The sequence below is a fragment of the Equus quagga genome, chromosome 3 (assembly GCF_021613505.1).
Source record: "Equus quagga isolate Etosha38 chromosome 3, UCLA_HA_Equagga_1.0, whole genome shotgun sequence".
Classification (NCBI taxonomy): Eukaryota; Metazoa; Chordata; class Mammalia; order Perissodactyla; family Equidae; genus Equus; species Equus quagga.
The window spans coordinates 97,766,716-97,787,282 of NC_060269.1; the positions used below are offsets into that span (position 1 = coordinate 97,766,716).

Sequence of the window (20,567 nt, forward strand, 5' to 3'; positions counted from 1 at the left end):
GAAAATTTTCAAAGGATTTAAAAAATTTCTTTAAATTAGGTTTTCATCTCTACTTTCTAGAATTGTTTCTTAAATATTTATGGAAGTTGTCCTGGTTAAACAAATGCTACCAGGATCATATAATGTAACAGGAAGAAATGGTGATATGACAGATTTACAAAAGAGAAGTAAGCAGGGGGAAAGGGGAAACTTCCTCATGGAAATAGTCTATGTTATAAGAAGATGTTTTCAGAGAATGAAAACATCGTGATGACTTTAGTTTTATGGATGCGAAATTTAGGAAGTCGATAGATGAGTATATAAACCACAAATAAATGTGTCACACATAGGGTTTCACAATACAGATTTTGCCTAGAACAATTATGGATAAAGAATCAATCACTTGATTTTTGAATCAAGTTGTCCATAGTATATTTTCCAATGTTTTTCACTACACCCTCACATGTTTTTTCATCAGAAATACTTTTATTTTTTGTTTTACTCTTCTTGATTCTGTTTACTTGCGTTTATATATTTTTAGAGACATACAAAGCATGTGTGTGTGTTGCATGTATTACTGTTTGGTTACAGGGAATTAAAACTTTTATTTATTAAAACCTAGTACATACAGAAGGCAAAGAAAGAAGTCAAAATATGGCCAGGGCAAGAAATAGCAACAGTTATTACATGGAACTGAAATTTGAGAAACAGAAAATCAGGAATAGAGTTTCTTCTTTCTGTAAGATGCAATCTCTCATTGCAGCTTTTCTCCTTGTGTCTGCTTCATTTATTTTCCTTTCTGCATCCCACCAGCCCAGCCAACCTAGACATTTTTACTCCTTTTAAAGTCTTGAAAACAGTTCTCATAGGATTATTATGAAAATCGAATCAGTTCACATTTGTAAAATGTGCTGGAAAGTAAATTTTATATAAAATGTTGCTAATTAAAGAAAAAATAATGAAATAATAACTAAAATTAAGAATACTTGTTAAAAGTAAAGGAAATAAGTCATGCATGAATTTGTACTTCCATAGCTGAGGTTAAGTAATCAATTTCATTGACTCTTTATACTTTGCAAATGAGGTCAGGGAGGGGTTAATATTCTTCAATTTCAAGAAAGTAGAAGAAGAAAAATGTGAAGATCCAGAGAGATTTTGAGGATGAAGAGGGGTGAGTTTAGAGGTCATCATAGTAAAGTAGGATGACAGGTTGTCTACTGAGTGGCCAGGGCCAATGACAGGACCGGGTGTTTGAGGGAAATGGCAGGGATTTGGGAGAACGGTTTGTGAAAGTCCAAAGGTAGTTGACTTTAATGAACAAAAGGATTATAAAATATCAGGGAAAGCTCCCCTAAGACTAGGAAGCGTTAAATTACACTGATACCAATTCACACAGTTTCATCTCTTCAGCAATATTTTGTAGTTCAGGGACAAAAACAGGGAAAAAGAGTGGGAGTGAGCAAGAATGAGGATTAGCCTCGTGTAAACTATGTGGAGAGTAATTTGCGAGTCCAGGCTGAGTTGGAAGGTGAATGAAACAGGATAAGGGATGATACACTGAAAAAAAGGTGGTGATGGGGGGTTCTTGGAGGGACTTACAGGTCCCTATGGGATGTTCAGCATGTTCAAGCATGCTCAGTGTAAGTTCGAGAGTAGAAGAGTTACAAGGACAAAAGGTTGTGGTCTCAGAAGGGCTTTTCAGTATCTGTAATCTTGTGGCACCATTTGAAGCTAATGATGTCAAAGGCGAGGTCCTGCTTGTGGCTAACTGAGCTAGTGTGTCATTTACAGGTTCTGAAGTAGAGCAGGTTAAAGAATCATGAGACCCAGTTATGACAGATGGGTGCCAAATTTGGAATCACCTAATAGAAGACAAATTAGCTAACACTGTTGATAATTAAGTCAGGATAGTCCTAACTCCATTTATGCTTGGTGACTCCTTTGCTTTCAAGTTTTGCTGCCACCCACACAAAACTGGACACTGGTACAATCTCCTTGCTGTGTCTGACCCAGTGAAGAAATAAATAATTGACGTGATTACAGACTATGTTTATTTCTTATTTTTTTTACTAAAGAGAAAGTTAAGACAGCCTCTCAATCACCAGGTTCTCGGTATACTTTACAGTCTAATAAACATAGTGGTTGACAAACTTTGCAGGCTTTCTTATTTGGTTTTTTGGAAAACAAAATTTCTATTCATTGTGCTAAATTTTTTTACAGTTTTAGATGGTGCTTCTGCCAAAGCACAATTCTTGCTTGTCTATAGTGTCCTTGGTGGGTTGCTTGTTAGCTCAGGGATTGTGGCCACTGCTGTTTGAAAATGATATGTGTTCTGGGGGTAAAGCAACAAGGGAAGAGAAGGAGAGTACTATTGTTAGTTTCCAATTCTAGGTGAGATGCAGTGCCTGAGGTTTCACACAGTCATTTTAATAACTTTAAGAATGCTATGAGGTTGATTTTCATATTCTCATTTTATAAATGAGGAAACTAGGGTAGAAGATCTTACAGGTGGAGTTAAAATTCAAACCCAAGACTGTCTAACTCAGGAGCTCATTGGTTCAAAGCCAGTCTTTCTATGGACAAGGAAAGAAGGATTGGGGGAGAAAGACACTATGTAAATCTTAAGTCTGTTGAGTACAATATTTTAAGCCCTCCTGGAAACAATGCATTTTTAAAAATATTCAACCTAGTTTGTACCAGGAACCTAACAGAAATGTAGGACTGATGACAGCTACTAGCCCCCGGAGTGTCGACAGCCCAGAAATCCTCCTACCTATTGTGCCAACTCAACCCCAAATGCTTCATCCCATGGAGTTCCCAGAGACTTCCAATACTTGGTCAGGATCTGATAATCAGATGGAAAGATGTAGATGATAGGCAGGGTGTGCAAAGAGCCTAGCTGCTCTAAGTATTCTACCCCTACCGACTCTCCAAGTATCTTTGAAGGCGCTAATAAGGATGTAGACTCCAAACGGACTGTCAAAGCGTGGCTCTGTCATAACAGACTGGAGAAATACTTTTAGACTACAAGTCACGTTGCATTTGTAGGCCATAAAATCAATTGTGTGGGTTGTAACTAGTATTTAAAAATACGTGGAATTAAATGTGATAGGATAGAAAAAAAAAGATAATACTATAATGCATCACATATAATTAGCTTAAGCATTATTTTGTGAAGCTTTTGTTTCTTATATACATGAGTAACTGTGTAAAATTAAACCCGTGATGCTCAAGATGTAGAAAAAGAACTTCTACAAGCAAAAATATCCCTTCAATGGTTTTGTTTCATCGACCAAGGTTGTGACAATATAATAAGTTCCTAGTCTGAAGATATTATCTGCTGAGAATTTCCAGTTAAAAAATAAGTTGAAGTAATGCCATTTTCATTTCATCACTCCTTGAAAGTTTGCACAATAGGGAGCTACAGTAAGTTGCCGTACAACCTGTGCTTTTCCCGACAGGACTGCCTGCTTCTGATGCTCTTGTTGATAAGGGTGACAGCTTCACAATGTTCTCAGCAGAGTTCAACTGAAAGAAAGATAAACATGGAGAAAAGTTTGTTTTGGTTCTTTGACCAGTTGGCACATATTTGCTGACTATTGTATCCAACTAAGTATGTTAGCTGTGGCAGGCATCAAAAGGGAAATAAAGAAAAAAGTAAAACCATAATATTTTGTTACTGACACCCCACTTCCTAATGTGTTAATTTTTTAAAATGTCAATTGAGGTACTTGTATTTCAATTTCAACACTCCTTGCTTATTTTCACTAAAATATCTTTGTTAAATGTCTGACTCAACCCACCAGACTCTGTATGATAGCACAAAGAATAGCAATAATAATAATGACATAATTATAATTATTAATAACCACTAACATTTAGTAAAAACATACCATTTATGTTTTTATATATAGAATAGGGCTGAGATTGTGTGTGTGTGTGTGTGTGTGTGTGTATAAAATCTCCTTCAGTAGCCCAAGAAATAGATATTCAAAATATATCCATTTCAAAGATTAGGAAAACAAGGCATGTGCGCCATGCATGCCAAGAAATTTGGACCTTACATGGGGGCAAAAATGAAACCTTGAGTGTTTGTACATATGAGTGACATTGTTGTATTTGTATTTTAGCAAGATAATTCTTGTGCTGTTGAAGGTGAAATATAAGGTGGAAATTCAAAAAGAGGGCAAAACTCTTTATTGTCTTATTATAATTTTTTTAATTATAAAATTAGTTTTATAATTATAAAATTATTGTCTACTCTCTTTCCAACTTACTCTCCTGCCTCTCTGCATATATTCCATCTATACAGAATGATAAACTCTTCTCCAAACACATTAGAGTGTGTTTAGTGTGTTTGCACTCATTTCTCCCTCTGTCTGCAGTTCTGTTCTTCCCTCGACTACTAGTCAATTCCAACTCTCTTTTTCAAGGGCAAGCTCATATGTTGGTACCTCTATGAAGAAACTACTTAGAGATCATTTGCCTGTACGAGGAGCACGATATGGTAGAAAGATCAAGGGGTCGGGAATCAGCCAGACTTTCTCTGCCTCTTACATGTGTAACCTTGAGCAAGTCCCTTAAGATTTTTGAGTTTGCTTCTTCAATTGTAAAGTGGGAATATTTTACAATTCCGACCTTGGAGAGTTACTGGGAAGATTAGAGATGATTCTTGGCATCTAATAAGTACTTAAAAGATGGTACCGTTTATGATTATGCTTTTGCAAAGTCACTCAGACAGAGTAAATCATTCTCTTCTCCCTCTTCTCATTGTGCTTTGTTCCTAATTCATGCAGACATTTGCAGCATTAGGTTGGAAGTTTATTAGCCTACGAGCACAGGCAGAGACTCATTTTTGAATCCTAGTACATAGCACCATTTCTGACACAAAGCAAGATGCCCTCTATAGAATATTTTTTGAAATGAATGGTGTGGGTCTATCCTGGGGAAAATGATAGAGACACTGGATAAATATCTGAAAGTTCTATGGGGAGAACTGTAGGAGTTGATGACTGCAACACTCATTGCTTAACCAGCAGTAGTGTTCTGATGCTCAGAATGGAAATCAAACTGATGAGATACTATAGGCCCCATCTAGCATTAAGTTCATTTAGCTGTTCAAAAAGACAGAGGACAAATACAACACTGAATGTGAAAGGCACTATGATCAATGGATTGTGGATTTTTTGGTCAGCTTTACTGAAATTTTGTTTATATATTATGAAATTGGCAAATTTTAAGTGTAAAATTTGATGACTTTTGACAAAAATATGGTTTTTACAACCATAATACCCATTTAAGATAGTCATGTCCTTTTGAATAATTGATAATTCACCATTATTAAACAACTCTCTTTTTTCCTAGCAACATTTCTTCCTCTAAAACCTACATATATAGGCATTTAGTTTTACTTTGATTACTGCTAATATGGTAAATTTTCTTCAATCCTTTTATTTTTAAACTGTTTGGGGTCTTCATATTTAAAGTGAGTTTTTGTAGATAGCATATGTTTGGATTTTGCTTTTTTAAACAGTCTGATAAGCTCAGCCTTTAATTTCAGTATTTATTCCATTTACGTTTAATATGATTCTCAATATGATTGGGTTTCTATTTGCCATCATGCTATTTTTTCCTATTTGTCTCATCTATTTTCTTTTCTTTTTAATTCTTTTCCTGCTTGCCACCTTTTGAATTAATTAGTATTATTTTATTGTTTCACTTCCTATCATTGCCTATTAGCTATCTTTTTTTAATTGCTCTAGGATTTATCAGTGTCTATCTTAATATAAGATGACTTTACATATAATGTAATAATCTTACAACAGCATACTTCCATTTCCCTCTCCCTGCCTTTGTGCTATTGTTGTCATACATTTTACTTCTTCATATGTTATAAACTCTGCAATATATTGTTGCTATTTTTGCCTTAAACAGTCAATTTTTTTAGACAGACAAATAACAAAAATATCTTTTCCTATTCCAGATGTTCTTTACTTTTTGTAAAGATCCAAGTTTCTATCTAGTATTTTACTTCTGCCTGCAGCACTTCTTGTAACATTGCTGGTCTGCTGGTGATGAACCTTCTTCATCTTTTATATGTCTGAAAAAATTTTCATTCTGCCATTAAAAAATTTTTTTTTTTAGTTTAGAATTTTAGGTTATTAAGTACCTTTCAGAGTTTGAAAGATGGTATTTCATTGTCTCCTGGGCTGCATGTTTTCTGATGAGAAGCCTGCTTTCATTCTTACCTTTGTTCTTCTGTTTGTAGTGTGGTTTTTATCCTCTAGCTTCTTTAAAATGTACTCTTTGTCACTGTTTTATTGGGGGGGGGTGTGGGTGTGTGTGTGTGGTCAATTTGATTATAATGTGTCTTGGTTTTATTTTCTCCATGTTTTTTCTGCTTGAGGATTACTGAGCTTCTTGGATATAATTTTCTACATATGTGGAAGATTTTTGGTTCTCATTTTTTCAAGTATTTTTTCTGGCTTCTCATCACCTCCACCATTTTCTGAGACTCCAGATCTATGTATGTTAGGCTGCATGATATTGTCCCACAGTTCGCTGATGGTATCTTCATTTTTTAAAGTCTTTCCTTTCAGCGATCCATTTTGGATAGTTTCTAATGCTAGTCTTCAAGTTCAGTAATTTTTTCTTCTGCAATGTTTAATCTGATGATAAGTAATCCAGTGTACTTTTCATTTCAGCTATAGTATTTTTAATCTCTAAATGTTTGACTTGGGTGTTTTTATTTCTTCCATTTCTCTCTTCATTATGCTCTTCCTTTCCTCTATTTTCTTGAACATATGGCTTATATGAATTATAACTGTTTTAACATTCTCCTCTACTAATCTATCATCTGTGCCATTCCTGTAACAGTTTCTCCTCTCCTGATTATAGTGATATTTTCCTGCTTCTTTGCATATTTTGTAAGTTTTGATTGGATGTCAAATATTGTGAATTTTATGTTGGATATGATTTTTTAAATTATATCTTTTATATTACTTTAAATATTTTTTCACTTTGTTCTGGAATGTAGTTAGGTTACTTGGGATAAGTTTGATACTTTCAAGGCTTGATTTTAAACTTTGTTAGTGTGGGTTCAAAATACCCTTTAGGTGAGGATTAATTTGACCCCACCACTGAGGCAATACTCTTCTGAAAACTCTACCTTTGAGCCTGAAGTATGCTTTGAATCTTTCAGGACAAATTTTAATTCCATAAGATAAAAAATATGATGATATTCTTTGTTTCTGTTATAGGATTTTGTTAAATTAAATGTAATTATACATAAGTTAGTCATTGGACACAAATAGAAAATCTTTGGATTACAGAGGAATTTCTGTAACAATATGTTTATCTAGGGTATAATCTTTTTCTGTCACATCTTTATAGGTTTTTTTCCTTTAGCTTAAGTAAAAATAGATGGAAAATAGGCAAATCTTTATGAGAGAAGAGGTAGTTATCTCTGTTATCTCTGTTGTATGATAATTACAATAAAAAAAAAGCAAAGTCAGTGGCTTTGTTTTAAATTCTAAACTATCAATCTACCCTTATTGAAGTTTAATCTCTGCTGTCCTCCAAATATTTTTCTTGAGTTTTCAAACATTGGGTAGTGAGTTTGCAATTTTGCTCCATAAACTTGAGTGTGTGGGAAAATTTCAATTTCTTTATTTTTTTAAAAACAGATTAAATTTGACCCTATCCCACCAAAAAGAAAATTATTTAATATCAGTCATCACTGTGGCTCTCTGATCACACCCCTTGGTAGTGCAAAGGTCCCAGGAGATTTATGCAGAACAAAACATCCAGGAATATCCCACTGGACTTTGGCTTAAATTTGTTTTCCCTAAAAGGACAAATATTGGCAGGGACATTTCAAGTGCAGCACTGTGCAGCTTTTTTCCATTCTGGAGTACAGAAATCGTTGCTATGGTTGCAATATCATAATACTAGTGCTTACTAGTTTCCTAACTATAGACTATAACTGTTCTTCCATAGTCCTGTTACCTTCTTGGAAAGAGAGAGCTGAGAAAAGGAACAAAATAATTAATCTTGGCAGTGTGTGAAACACTGTGACAGCCCCTTTTCCCTTCCTAATCTTCTATCTCTGTGACGTCCAGCAGGGAACCTGGTGAAGATGAAGGGTTGATCATGAGTTCAAAGAAGGGGAAACCTAGAAAGTGGTGAGAAAAAGAGAATAAAAGAAGGAAAAGTCCTTGAGAGAGGGAAAAGAGAAGGATGCCCAAGGGATAGGCAGTTCTTTAGCCAATTTTGAGGATTTGGCCAACTGGCAGTCCAAGATTCACAAATGGAGACTTTGAAACAGAAAGTGAAATTGGGGTAGCCAAATGGTGGATTGGAGACTAGGAGCCACTTCTGTGTTCTAATGCCTTTCTTGTTCTATATTTTCTTCTTACCTCTTTTGGATGTTTGCCAAACTAATATTAACACCATGTGGGACATGGACTATCTTGTCCTCTCTCTTGCAAAGTAGGGGTACAATTCTAAGGTTACACATACCTTAACCAAGGCACTAATTTGTTAAGCTGTGACCATGTTTCCAAGATTGGATGAGGCACTGAGATCAAGAAATCAAAATATCTATGCCTTCCTTCATAAGAGACAGTCTGATTGAGCAGACAGGCATGCCAACAGGCAATAATAATGTAGTATTTTGCCAGACATTATGTATGTAAGGAACTGGGGATAAAAATAGGAGTCAAATACTGTCCCTATTCTCACAGATCTTAAATTCTAGAAGATAGAATAGACAAATAAATAAAAAAAAGTGTATCATTTTTTGGTTGATTCTGCATAAGGTCCAGTACTGCCGTTAGACTGAGGAAAGAAGGGCCCGCTGTCCTTAGCCAAAGCCTCATAAGTCTTCCCTATCACAAACATACAAAAAAATAAATGTCCCAGAGAACACATGGGCAGTTCTGCCACATGAGGAACCAAAGCCCAGTGTGGGCTTCAAATGACCTTTAACATCCTAAAAATCCTTACCACTAAATCTCCACTCTCTTGACTAACAAAATTCAGTCCTAAGGCTGAGTTTTCCCAGGGTAACATACTGGGGAGGCTAATGAATAATAAAGATGGTGGTTGGTCTCCCTTCCATTCTTTTCTGCCCTGGGATGCCTATGAGGAGCTGGAAGTTTATTTTTTAAAAAATGTAATTTTCACAGGGGACTTGACCTAAGAAGCTTGGGGGAAGAGGGCCACATACCCTTATGACCAACAATTTCCCCAACCTCTCAGCAAGCACAACTTGAAGGAATCTGTCTACTGCATGTCTTCTCATTTATTCTGGAAGGTCAAAATCTAGATAATTTATCCTAGGCAACTCATTACCATGTGGGAACATGATATAAAAGTCATAGTTCATTTTTGAATCTAAGTAATACTTTAGAAACCTTATTGACAATTCAAGTCACTACATTAGCAGAGTGAAACCACCAAATTTAAGTTAATAACAAAGCTATGTAAGGATTAATGATTCAAGTAACACCTCATTTGGCATGATTGTCTATAGATAACAAATTGTGTAAAAATTTCAATTATAAAATCTTAAGAATTAATTTTGCTGAAATGTAGCCAAGAAAAATAAATTCTGTATCATAAGTATAGCATAAATCATAAATTATGTTGTCTTTATTCAAACATGGCCCACATGATAACAGAACACCAGATATGTGGAATAATTAAATTTAGTTGCCGTTGATATTTTGCTGACTATTACCAAATAAAATCCATAGCTTTACATATTTCTAAAATGTTGTTGATATATATTGGCCAAGGTAGAAGGATAGAACTATTCTGCCACATTGGCCCTCTAGGACCAGTTCAACTGACCCCATCTTATCAACAGAGTAATTGAGAGTGGTTTTTCAGGAACTGAGAAGTGACCTCTTGTCCAGTTCAGGCCAGCTGAGACCACCAACCCACCAACTGGGCCTGCACAAATGCCCAACAAGCGACCCTTTTGAAGTCAAGGGGCTGGAAACTCCCTCAGACCCTGATAACACCACCGTTTTGTGAACATACATCCTATGAAGAGTCACGAAGCTTGACTTGCTCTTGCACAGATAATCAGTTCTCATTTCTTCTTGCCTCCAATCATCTATCTCCATACTTCAGACCACCCTGCCCTTCATCCCCCAATTTTTCCCCAAGCTCTGGATTGAGGAGACAGATTTGAAAGCATTGCCTCCTGTCTCCTTGCAGGTGGATCCTGCAATAAAGCTTTTGTTTTTCTCAAAAGCTGATGCTGTGATGACTGGCTCTTTCTGCACATTGGGCAAGAGAACCCCGATTCTGTGTGGTAACAATTTTATCTAACATTTTAGCTTGTTTTGAAAGTTTCAAATATTTAGGCAGAGGAATGTGGGCCTCTCTTTGAACTCTCCCTCAAGAACTCACAATTGTTAGAGATGGGCCTGAGTGCATAGATATTGGGGAATGCATTTGGGGAAGGATTTCTGGAAAGGCATCCTAAAGGCTGAGGACATGAATTTTGGAAAAAAGTTGAGTTTTACAATAATGCATTTAAATTTGTGCTCATTTTGATACCCTCTCAGAGGACTTATTGCTTTTTGTAAGCAAGAATTATTTATTTTCTATTTATGTTTTTATCTATACAAAGGGTTCATTTTATAGTGCTTGGAATGCAACAGTGCTTAGTGACTTGAAATAGAATGTCCTTGGGAGGGAAGAAAAATGGAGTGCAGGTAGTAAGTTTTAATAGTTAAGACCTCAGATTGGAAAGCCACATTAAGGGATAAAATGCATGTTTTTCTTTCAAGTATAACTTTTTGGCCAATTAATAAAATATTATTTTAACGATAACCAATTCTTAATAACATAACACAATATGCCATTATTGGGAAAAACAAAGAATTATCATCTTGCCTTCAGTGGTTCCTCAAAGTATCCTTGAAAACTTGTGCAATGGGAGACAGGTCTATTTTGTAGTGGTTTAAGAATCTACCTGATTCAACTCACTTGTTCTAAGTTAATTCATTTGGTCTAGTTTTAAGCAAATCTCTTTCATTATTAAGTAAAAAATGCCAGTTAGTTGCTTCTGTTTATTGAAGTACTCCAAGGTATAAGAATTTCGACAGCAGGAAGTTTATTTCTCAACTTGCCCTTATTACTCAAGAGACGTCAAGTTGCTCATGAATTAACATCAGGACAGCAATTGTCATTTCCTGGTGGGAGACTTCCACAGTTAGGGCAGAAGTCTGCACTGGTCATCCTGTGTCTTGGGATATGTTCGCAGACAGCTGCGCCTCATGTTAAATTCATAGGAACAATGTCACTGTATTAAGTAGAGAGGAATTCAGATCTTAGAGCAAGAATGTGAAGTCAGACAGTCTTGCCAAGTGAACCTTTGGTACTTAACATTTGCTAAAGCTTTTCTCTGCCTGAAATTGCCACAGGAAATGCTGCTTTGTGGTTCGAACAACTTGTCAGGCTCACAGCTCAACAAACCAAAATATCAGCAAAATGAAGTTTTGTTACATAACATGCATTACTTAGAGCACACAACAAGCCTCAGATCTGCCAGCCTTGAGTGCACTAAGAGGAGCAGAAATGAAGCAAGACGAGAAGCAGTCTGACTTTGGCCACAAAAGGCAACAACATACTAGCAGACTCAAGGTCATGTTGTTTTCCCTTTCTATTGAAATGGCAGGCCTATGACAAATTTGTGCAAATATAACATGGAAAATAATTTCTTGAAGACAACTTCTTTGTGCCAAGTGTTTTCTGATTTTCTTTGGCCTAGACTAGGGATGATATTAGGTTACTTTAGAGCCTAGCTCTTTCAAATTTCCTCTAAGCTAGGGCCAAGGAGTGTTTCTTTCACAAAAAGGCCAAGGCCTTACATGCAGGGCTGGGATGAGAGAGGCCCAGGGGCAGGGTGAGAACACAGGGTGGTCTAACCTGATGTTCTATTCCTTTTTCGCACTCTTCCTCCATCCCAGAGTGGCCAGAATTCACTGAAGGAGTAGTAATTGTCATCTAAACCAGGGAACGGAGGTGCCTGGCATTTGAGGGGTCAAACCACTTCACTTTTTTGAGCCCCCGTTCAAAATCTCCTCTTGACGAACAGGATATGCACATCAATGCCCTAGAGTAAAACATAGTCATAGCTTCATTAAAAGAAAAACGCAGATGTGAGGCTGTAACTGGAGAGTTATCCTCCCAAGGGTCCTGTAGGAACTCATTCTTGGTCAGTGAGTATTTCCCAGTGTTGCTTATGGTCATCACTGTGCTTAAGCCAGCTCACACCATTGCAAGAGCTGAGTATTAAAATTGTCAGGAATTCTGTTAGCCAGTTATTAATTCTTGGTAACATAAATTCGAGCATGTTTACACCATGGAAATCAGCAAATACTACAAATCTGGGGTTTTTTTTGAGAGTTGCTTTACCAACACACTACTATGTACAATCTCACTCAGCTCTGCACAAACTTGCTCCCTTATTTCCTCCCCTTTCCTTTAGTCTCTGTCCTCTGCTCCTCTGTCCTCTGCTTGGATCCCTTGGACATTTTTCGTCCCTTAGCTGTTTTCCTCTTTTATTCTTGATTTTTCTTGTGCTTCACTATTCATGCACAGACAACTTTCATGCATAGAAGATTCTTAGGACTTTGTTCTCACTGGAGTGATCAGAGGAAACCAGTTTTGTTTTTTGTTTTTTTTGCACAAGCAAAGCTCTGGGAATGGAATGCTAGAAGATGTAAGATTTCTTCCTCTGGGAATCATAAATATGGGCACCACTGCCTATATATTCTGGAGCTGGTGAGGCATTCTGTTGTCCCAATTACGCTTAAAAGACAAGTGAGAATTCTCAATGACTAGCTCTCCCAATCAGCTCCAATCCTAGAACATACTGCTTTTTCTAAGCAACAGCCGAAGTCTGTATGCCCTAGAGTGCATATTTGTGGGTGGCTTAAATATTCCCAAGTGAATGTGGAAAGAGATAATTGTTTTAGACCTGGAGGGACCTTAGAAATAATCTTGTCTAATTTACTCATTAATCTGGTAAATAAACAGGTTCAGAGAAATAGTGGTAGAAGCAGGACCAGAATTCAAATCCCTGACTCTAACTTCTAAGAATTTTCAAATCTGCAACAATGCCTTTTTTTTTTTAATATTATAACTAGGGCCAAGATAATGTTCATCTAACTCAACAAATATTTTTTGACTACCAGGTACATTTCTGTGTTTACTTACTTACGCTCAGAACTGTACTAGATGTTGGAGCTTCAGACGAGTTCCTTATTTTTCTAGAGCTTTCTTTTAAGAACCAAGACTATTTGTGTTAGCATGACTTAACTCCATGTTCCAGGAAATTCTTACCTAGAAAAATGAAACTATAATTCAACAGAGAACTTATTTGCATCAGGAAATTCTTGTAAGTTAGTTTATCTGGGCCAACAATCTGCTCAAGTGGGCTAACAGCTCATGCATCAGACAATAGGTTGCTTATAAAAATTCATGTCAAGACCCTCACCTCATTTGTCCACCAATCTGAACTATCAGTCAGCAACTTTGCCCAATTCCAGTCAGTACTCTTCCTTGAATGACCTGTTTTAAACTTTTTGAGCCCCCTCTCCCTAACATCCTCTTTCTGAGACACTATAGCTCTGTCAAACTACCCTTCGCCATGTTGAATACATCTGATAGCTTTACCTTTCCCTGATCAAAAGATTTTTTTCGTTGGTATTTCTCAAGAGTTGGCAGTTGACTCATTCACCTGGAGAACAGAGTGTGAAAATGAGGAGGACTATGTTTACCATGAGCGATTTGGATGTAGTTAAGACCTCCACTTGCCACACTCCATCGTCAGGTAACTTGCCCTGGAAAATGTCTGGCTGCATGTTGTTTTACAACCTTGGTTATACACATTCTCTGTTTTCTGTGACATTCTGACTTAAAAAATTTCTAATTTCCAAAGCATATTTGGGATTGGACATCCTGCTGTCTGATTCTGAAAGTGTGGTGTCAAAATTCATAGAAGAAGGGAGGGGTGGGTGACTCAGAAGTCATGCAAAAGAAAGTCATTGGAGGAGCAACTCTGGGAAGCCACAGAAGAACATTATCCCAAATTAGATTGGAAAGCTTTTGATTTTATGTGATTTTTAAAATTATTGTTGCATTTCTTTTGATTAGGGTTTGGATCACTGTTTTCTCTAAATATTTTTTGTGTAAAATTCCCCTCTGTTAAAAATACTATCTATATGGGTTTGCACGCTCCGCTTTGGCAGCCTGGGGTTTCCCTGGTTCGGATCCTAGGTGCAGACACGGCACCACTCATCAAGCCATGCTGAGGCGGTACCCCACATAGCACAACCAGCAGGACCCACAGCTAGAATATACAACTACGTACTTGGGGGCTTTGGGGAGAATAAGAAGGAAAAGGAAAAAAAGGAAGATTGGCAACCAGATGTTAGCTCAGGTGCAAATCTTTAAAAACAAAATACTATCTACAGATTGAAATATAGTTACCAGAAGCATCAAAATAGCAAAGGTGGTATGGTGGGAGGGGGGACCCTGAATGGGTCATAAGGAGTTGGTCTCTGAAAGGCCTCATCATGGCTTGGATGACATAACCCTCAAAACTCTCTACCTCCTTTGCCTTTAATTTCATCCAATCTTCTAATCATTCAGGTGTTAGCAGAAAGAGCCTTCTGGTTAGAGGATGCCAACATACAGGTTAGATTAAGACATTGACATTCTGGATTTTTAAAAAGAAACATTACCCATATCACTGTGGTTTAAGCCAAATTGACTTCATTAGGTGGAAATATACCTGTGAAATTGTCTTTATAATTTGTTAAAATATCAGTTTCTCAAAGAGGAATTATACATATACTTATTATGCACCTGCTGGGGTTGAGCATTGAGCTACGTACTCTTGCCCTAAGAAACAAGGTCCAGCCCTTGGCCCAGAATAGTTTACAGTGTAGGTGGGAGGCCACCTGACACCTTACCTGACACCTGACAGCAAGTCCAGGTAAACTGTCCTAAGTGCTGTAAGAATTCAGACTAAGGGCCAACTCACAGCTGCCTGAGATTCCTCTGTGAGGTCAGAAGTCAGAATCTCATTCTTGTTAAGTAGAATTCACTCATTCAACAATTATATGTTAAGCACCTACTGTATTCCAGGCAATATTATAGGAACTTGGGACAATGAGAGAACAAAACAGACAGGGTTCATTTTCTCGTGCATGGCCATATCCCATGTGGCTTCACAGCCCTCAAGATAAGCAGGATAACTGAAGGAAAGAAGATGAGTCATCAGGACTGGGATGAAGAGCCATTCTGAGAAAGTAAGGAACAGGGCAGGGAAACAGATGATTTCCTCTTGAAATTTTGAATCCTGTCTTAAGTATTTCTGAAATTTTCCAGTCCAAAGTAATAATTCGTGGACCCAGCACACTTTTGCTTTCTAAAAAGGGCTGCTTGTTGGATGTACCATCCTGAAAGCTTCGGGAGAGGCTCTGTGGGAGAGAGAGGAGAATGGGTAGTCTGCTGGACCTAGAGTCTGACGAATGGGGCCCACCGTGTCCGCTCTGTAATTAACTAGCTGTGTGACCATAGGTAAGCCAGTCAGCATCGCTGTTACCAATGACAGATGATTATGAAAGCTCCAAAATGTTTCACAAATGTAGGAGATTATTAATATACATATTAATGTCTATGTTTACGGGTCACAATAGCAGAGGTCACAATAAAGAATGATAGCTGAGCAAAGCTGCAAAGAGAGTGGGAATTAAAATATACATTGAGTATCTGCTCAGTGCAGTGTGCTGCACTATGCTGGCTTTTTCTGCGGATTGATTTCTTTGATTCTTACACTAACCTCATGGGAAGGATTATTAGCCCTTTTTGCGTGAGTTAACTGAGACTCAGAGAGGTTGTCCTCAGTCACGCAGTCAGCAAGTGGGGGGCTCTGGCATTCTAAGTTAGAGCAACAAGACTTTTTGTTTCTGTGCTCTTCCAGCCTGGCCGGGAAGATGCCCTTGCCCAGTAAATGGTACTATCACGGTGTTTGATGAAAATACCATTTCCCTGAAACAAGGAAATGATGGCAATTTTTAAAAAAAAAGTCAGGGGAGACATTTGAGTGTATTTAAATATATATGAGGATTGTATATTTTCTTTTAAAGCATTTTAAAGCAATTTATTGGATTATGAATATAAAGACTTTTTCCCCCTGCTTTATTGAGGTATAATTAGCAAATAAAATGGTAAGATATTTAAAGTGTGTCATGATGATTTGATAAATTTATACATTGTGAAAGATTCCTTCTATTTAGTTAATTAACACACACATCACCTCACATACGAATTTATCCTTTTGTGTTCACGTGTGTGTACGAACATTTAAATTCTACTCTCTTAGCTAATTTCAGTTATACCACCCGGTGTCATCAACCGTAGTCACCATGTTATACATTAGATTCTCTGGACAATTTCTTCTTCAAATATGTAACTAGTATAAAACTACTATTTAGTTATTCTGATTATTTTTTAATATAAAAGAGACTACAATAGCAATTCCGTTAGTGGATCTGAGATTGAATTTAGAATATTACTTTAAGCAGATCTAAGTCTTGCCAAAATGATGAATAATTCACGTGAAAAGTGTAATTGAATTTCTGTGATGCCTTAATAATGATACTTATGATTTACTGAGTCTATATTCTGTGTTAGACACCGGGCTAAATGGTTTACAAAAATGTACCTTAATTATCCCTCACCCCTCTCTTCTGAGTTCCTTCTTCACCCTTGTTTTAGAGGTAAGGAAATGGAGATGGAGAAAGAGCAGCAAGGTCACGCAGTGGGTAAGTCATAGCTAGCAGTGGATTCCAACCCAGGGAGGACCACCTTTTGTAGGCGCTGTTCTTGAATGCCATGTGACTCCACGTGAGGGGACAAGGGCCACTCTGTTGAAGATAGCAACAGAACAATGTGCACATGAAACTTTAAAAAAGTCATAAATTAGGGGCTGGCCCCGTGGCCGAGTGGTTGGGTTCGCGCGCTCTGCTGCAGGCGGCCCAGTGTTTCGTGGTTCGAATCCTGGGCGCGGACATGGCGCTGCTCATGGGACCACGCTGGGGCAGCGTCCCACATGCCACAACTGGAGGAGCCCACAACGAAGAATACACAACTATGTACCGGGTGGCTTTGGGGAGAAAAAGGAAAAATAAAATCTTAAAAAAAAAAAAAAAAGTCATAAATTAGGCAGATCCAGGCTTTGCAGGACCTGAAGCTCATACAATTATGGAGACACTCTAAAAGAAAGAATACAAATTACAGTATAAAAATGAATATTTATTTTAGATAAGAAAAGAAATCTTAACAAATTACAAATTTATAAAGCTGAAAAATACCGCAGAGAATCCAGAAAAATAGTACGTGTTTATTAAAAAATTGCCTGAAACACCTCTAAGATACTTTACAGTTTTGGTTACATACTCTTGATCTCCTCTTCATATAACAATGATTTATTTTTTATTTTTTTATTTTAAGATCTTTTTTTCTTTTTCATTTTTTTTTTTTTTGAGGAAGATTAGCCCTGAGCTACCTACTGCCAATCCTCCTCTTTTTGCTGAGGAAGACTGGCCCTGAGCTAACATCCATGCCCATCTTCCTCTACTTTATATGTGGGACACCTACTACAGCATGGCTTTTCCAAGCGGTGCCATGTCTGCACCCAGGATCCGAACCGGCAAACCCCGGGCCCCTGAGAAGCAGAATGTGTGCACTTAACCGCTGCACCACCCGGCCAGCCCCTGTATAACAATGATTTTTAAGATAATCTTCTATTCAAAGAACAGAGCGGTAGTTTATTCTTTCTGTTAGTATGGTTGATCAAAATTTGTTTTTCATATAGATACCTGGGTGAGTAAATCATGTGATTTCATACTAAGAAGTACTTAGTATATGTCATGTTACTACAATTGCATCTTTTACAAACACAGGAATTCGGAGAGATTTCATGTAACATGATTCGAGTCAAATAGGAAAAAAACTGTAGGAAACATTTATAATTGTACAGCCTGCATTATTGAGTATATTCCCGGAATGAGAGGGTTTGTTTTGTCTAGGGTTGATGTAAACTGAATCCTCAGCTTGCAAATTTTCATTTTGATGATTGAGAGAATTTTCCCCGGACTAGCTTCTGGCTCTGTGTATTTCAACCTCGTTTCTCCCACATCTGCCTCATTGTGGCGTTGTGTACTTGAAGCCCCATTCTGATCTCCGCATCAGGAGGCGGGGTGATCAGGCATGGTAAGCAGAGGAATATTCCTAGAGGCTATTCTCGTACGGGGATGCCTAGTAAAAACAGTCATAACATGACTGTGAACCAGTAAAACATATGTCACTAAATATAAATTGAATTTAGATATCCTCAACTCAACTTCCCCTTAGCCAGATCTCAAAAACACAGCTATATCAACGTCACCCACTACAAGGACAGTTGTAAAGAAGGGAAGTGGGAGTGAGAAAAACAAGCAGTCCTAATCAATTTGGTTAAAATATATGACTTCAGCAAATTTTATAAAAATATATGACCCTTGCTAGGGCCCCTCCTAATCCTTGAGAAAAGGCTGAATTAGTGACGGGTCCTGGAGCTTAAGTTAATTAGCTTCACAATAGATCCACCTGTGGCTAAGGTGAAGTTCTTATCTACCTGAGTGGCATCATTGTTTAAAGCATGTAAATATATTCATCCTTATGTTCAGGTTAGTACCTGTGACCCTAGTAACTGGTAACAGTGACAAATATAAGAAGATTCTGTTGTATGGTCAAAATGGTAAATCCTACCTAGATCACTGGAGTGATCTTATGTAAAGCTTCCATTAGGTTAGGCTCAAAGAGATTTTTCTTTCTTTGGCACTGAAGTGGTATTTTGAATTAGTCATATAGATTTTTTTCTGTTTTTCTCGATCTCCACCCAAACTACACTCTCATCAGCTATACTAAAATTTGCAGGCTAAATTTTAATTTATCAAATTTGTAAACTAACTCTCATTTGGCTTCCTCTTTTGTAGCTCCTAAAAGCAAAGTTAATGTTGGAGATTTTTTTCAATAGCTGACATCCTCAGGGTAACGACACCCTATTACTCTTTTCCTCTGGAGGCATCAGTGATAGAAATGTTTAGGGAAAGGGATTTTGAAGGGAGATTCTAAAATCTTTGGGAAATTCCACAAGTAGACAAGGTTTCATAGCCATGTCGACAAAGGACATTGTCCAGAAATCAGCGAGTCATGAGTCATGAGTGAGGCATGCCGACATTCGAATGGAGTCAACAGAAGGAAGCTGGCCACGGACCCAGCAACTCTTGGCTGCTGGGCCAGAATTACTACAAAAGATTTCCTCTTTTCAGTAGATTTTTCTGGAGTGTTCATGCTGTATGATGTGATTGGAGCTCAAATTCAGCTCCTGTTGTTAAGGGGAAAAAAACCAAGAAGTCACTTAGAAAAGTGTGTAGTGGGCAATAGAAAGGTTCACAGCCAGGGAAGACAGACCTTGAGAACTTAGCTCATATAGTGAGGTGGAGGTTGAAGGAACAAACTTCCAGGAAGTGTCCAAGCAGTGCTGCTACTTGGCGTGAATTTTAAAGGATGAATAGGTTTTGCCATGCAAAGAAAGAGCAAGGGTATTCCAGACAGAGGGAATAGAATGAGCAAGGACTCAGAGGCACTAGAATTTGAAAGATGAAAGCTGAGGGCAGGAGCAGAGACAGATCTGGAGAAGCCAGAAGCGGCCAAGCAGAGAAAAACTTTTATCAGGGAGAGAATGTAAAATGTATCCTGAAGACCACGGCAAGGGGGTAGACATTGAATATTAAAGCTGGGAAAAGACATGATCAGATTCATGTTTTAAAAAGTTCACTTGGGAGAAGTGAGTGAATCATGGAGGGGGAAAGCTTCAGGTTCGACCACTTAGAGGTTTCTGTGGTAATCTGGGTCAGAGAAAGGAGGACTTAGTCCAATGCAGTGGGGCTAGAAAGGGAGAAGAAATTCACTAAGAATTTTTTTAAAAAAAGACTAGATAAAGTTACATGTTGGAATACTTCATAGATACAAGTGGAAGTAGAAGTAGAAATGCTGACAGGGCAATCATGACACACAAGTGCTGACTGATGTTAAGAAATGCTGACAACACAATAGGAGGTGAAACAACCAGGAGATAAAATTATAGTACACACATAACCCACAAGATTGAAATGGAATATATCAAAACATTAACAGCCATAATCCCTGGATAGTGAGATGACAGATAGTTTTTATTTTCTTTTTTATATTTTTCTATACTCAAAATGAATCATATTAGTAATGCAGAACTATGACAAATGTTCAGAAAACAAGGATGGAAGGAAGAGTGGAGACAGATTTCAAAGCTGTTAAGGAGATATACTCTGGTGTATGAGAACTAAGAATGATTCCATAAAAAGAAACAGAGTTATGATTCCTACAGAAGCCTCTCTAACTTAACCTGTTCTAGAAGTTTCTACAAAGCAAGCATTATAGGCTATGGCACCCAGGTTGGATATATAGTAAGTGAG

General features: G+C 37.5%; 1 long non-coding RNA gene across 1 annotated transcript in view; it reads left to right on the plus strand.

The window, feature by feature from the left end:
* The first annotated feature begins 15,467 nt into the window (after positions 1-15,467).
* The window catches only part of LOC124236686 (uncharacterized), a 41,155-nt gene continuing 36,055 nt past the window's right edge, over positions 15,468-20,567 (plus strand). The window contains exon 1 of the long non-coding RNA XR_006887842.1: positions 15,468-15,588. This is a non-coding gene — a long non-coding RNA (uncharacterized LOC124236686). The remainder of the gene's footprint in view (positions 15,589-20,567) is intronic.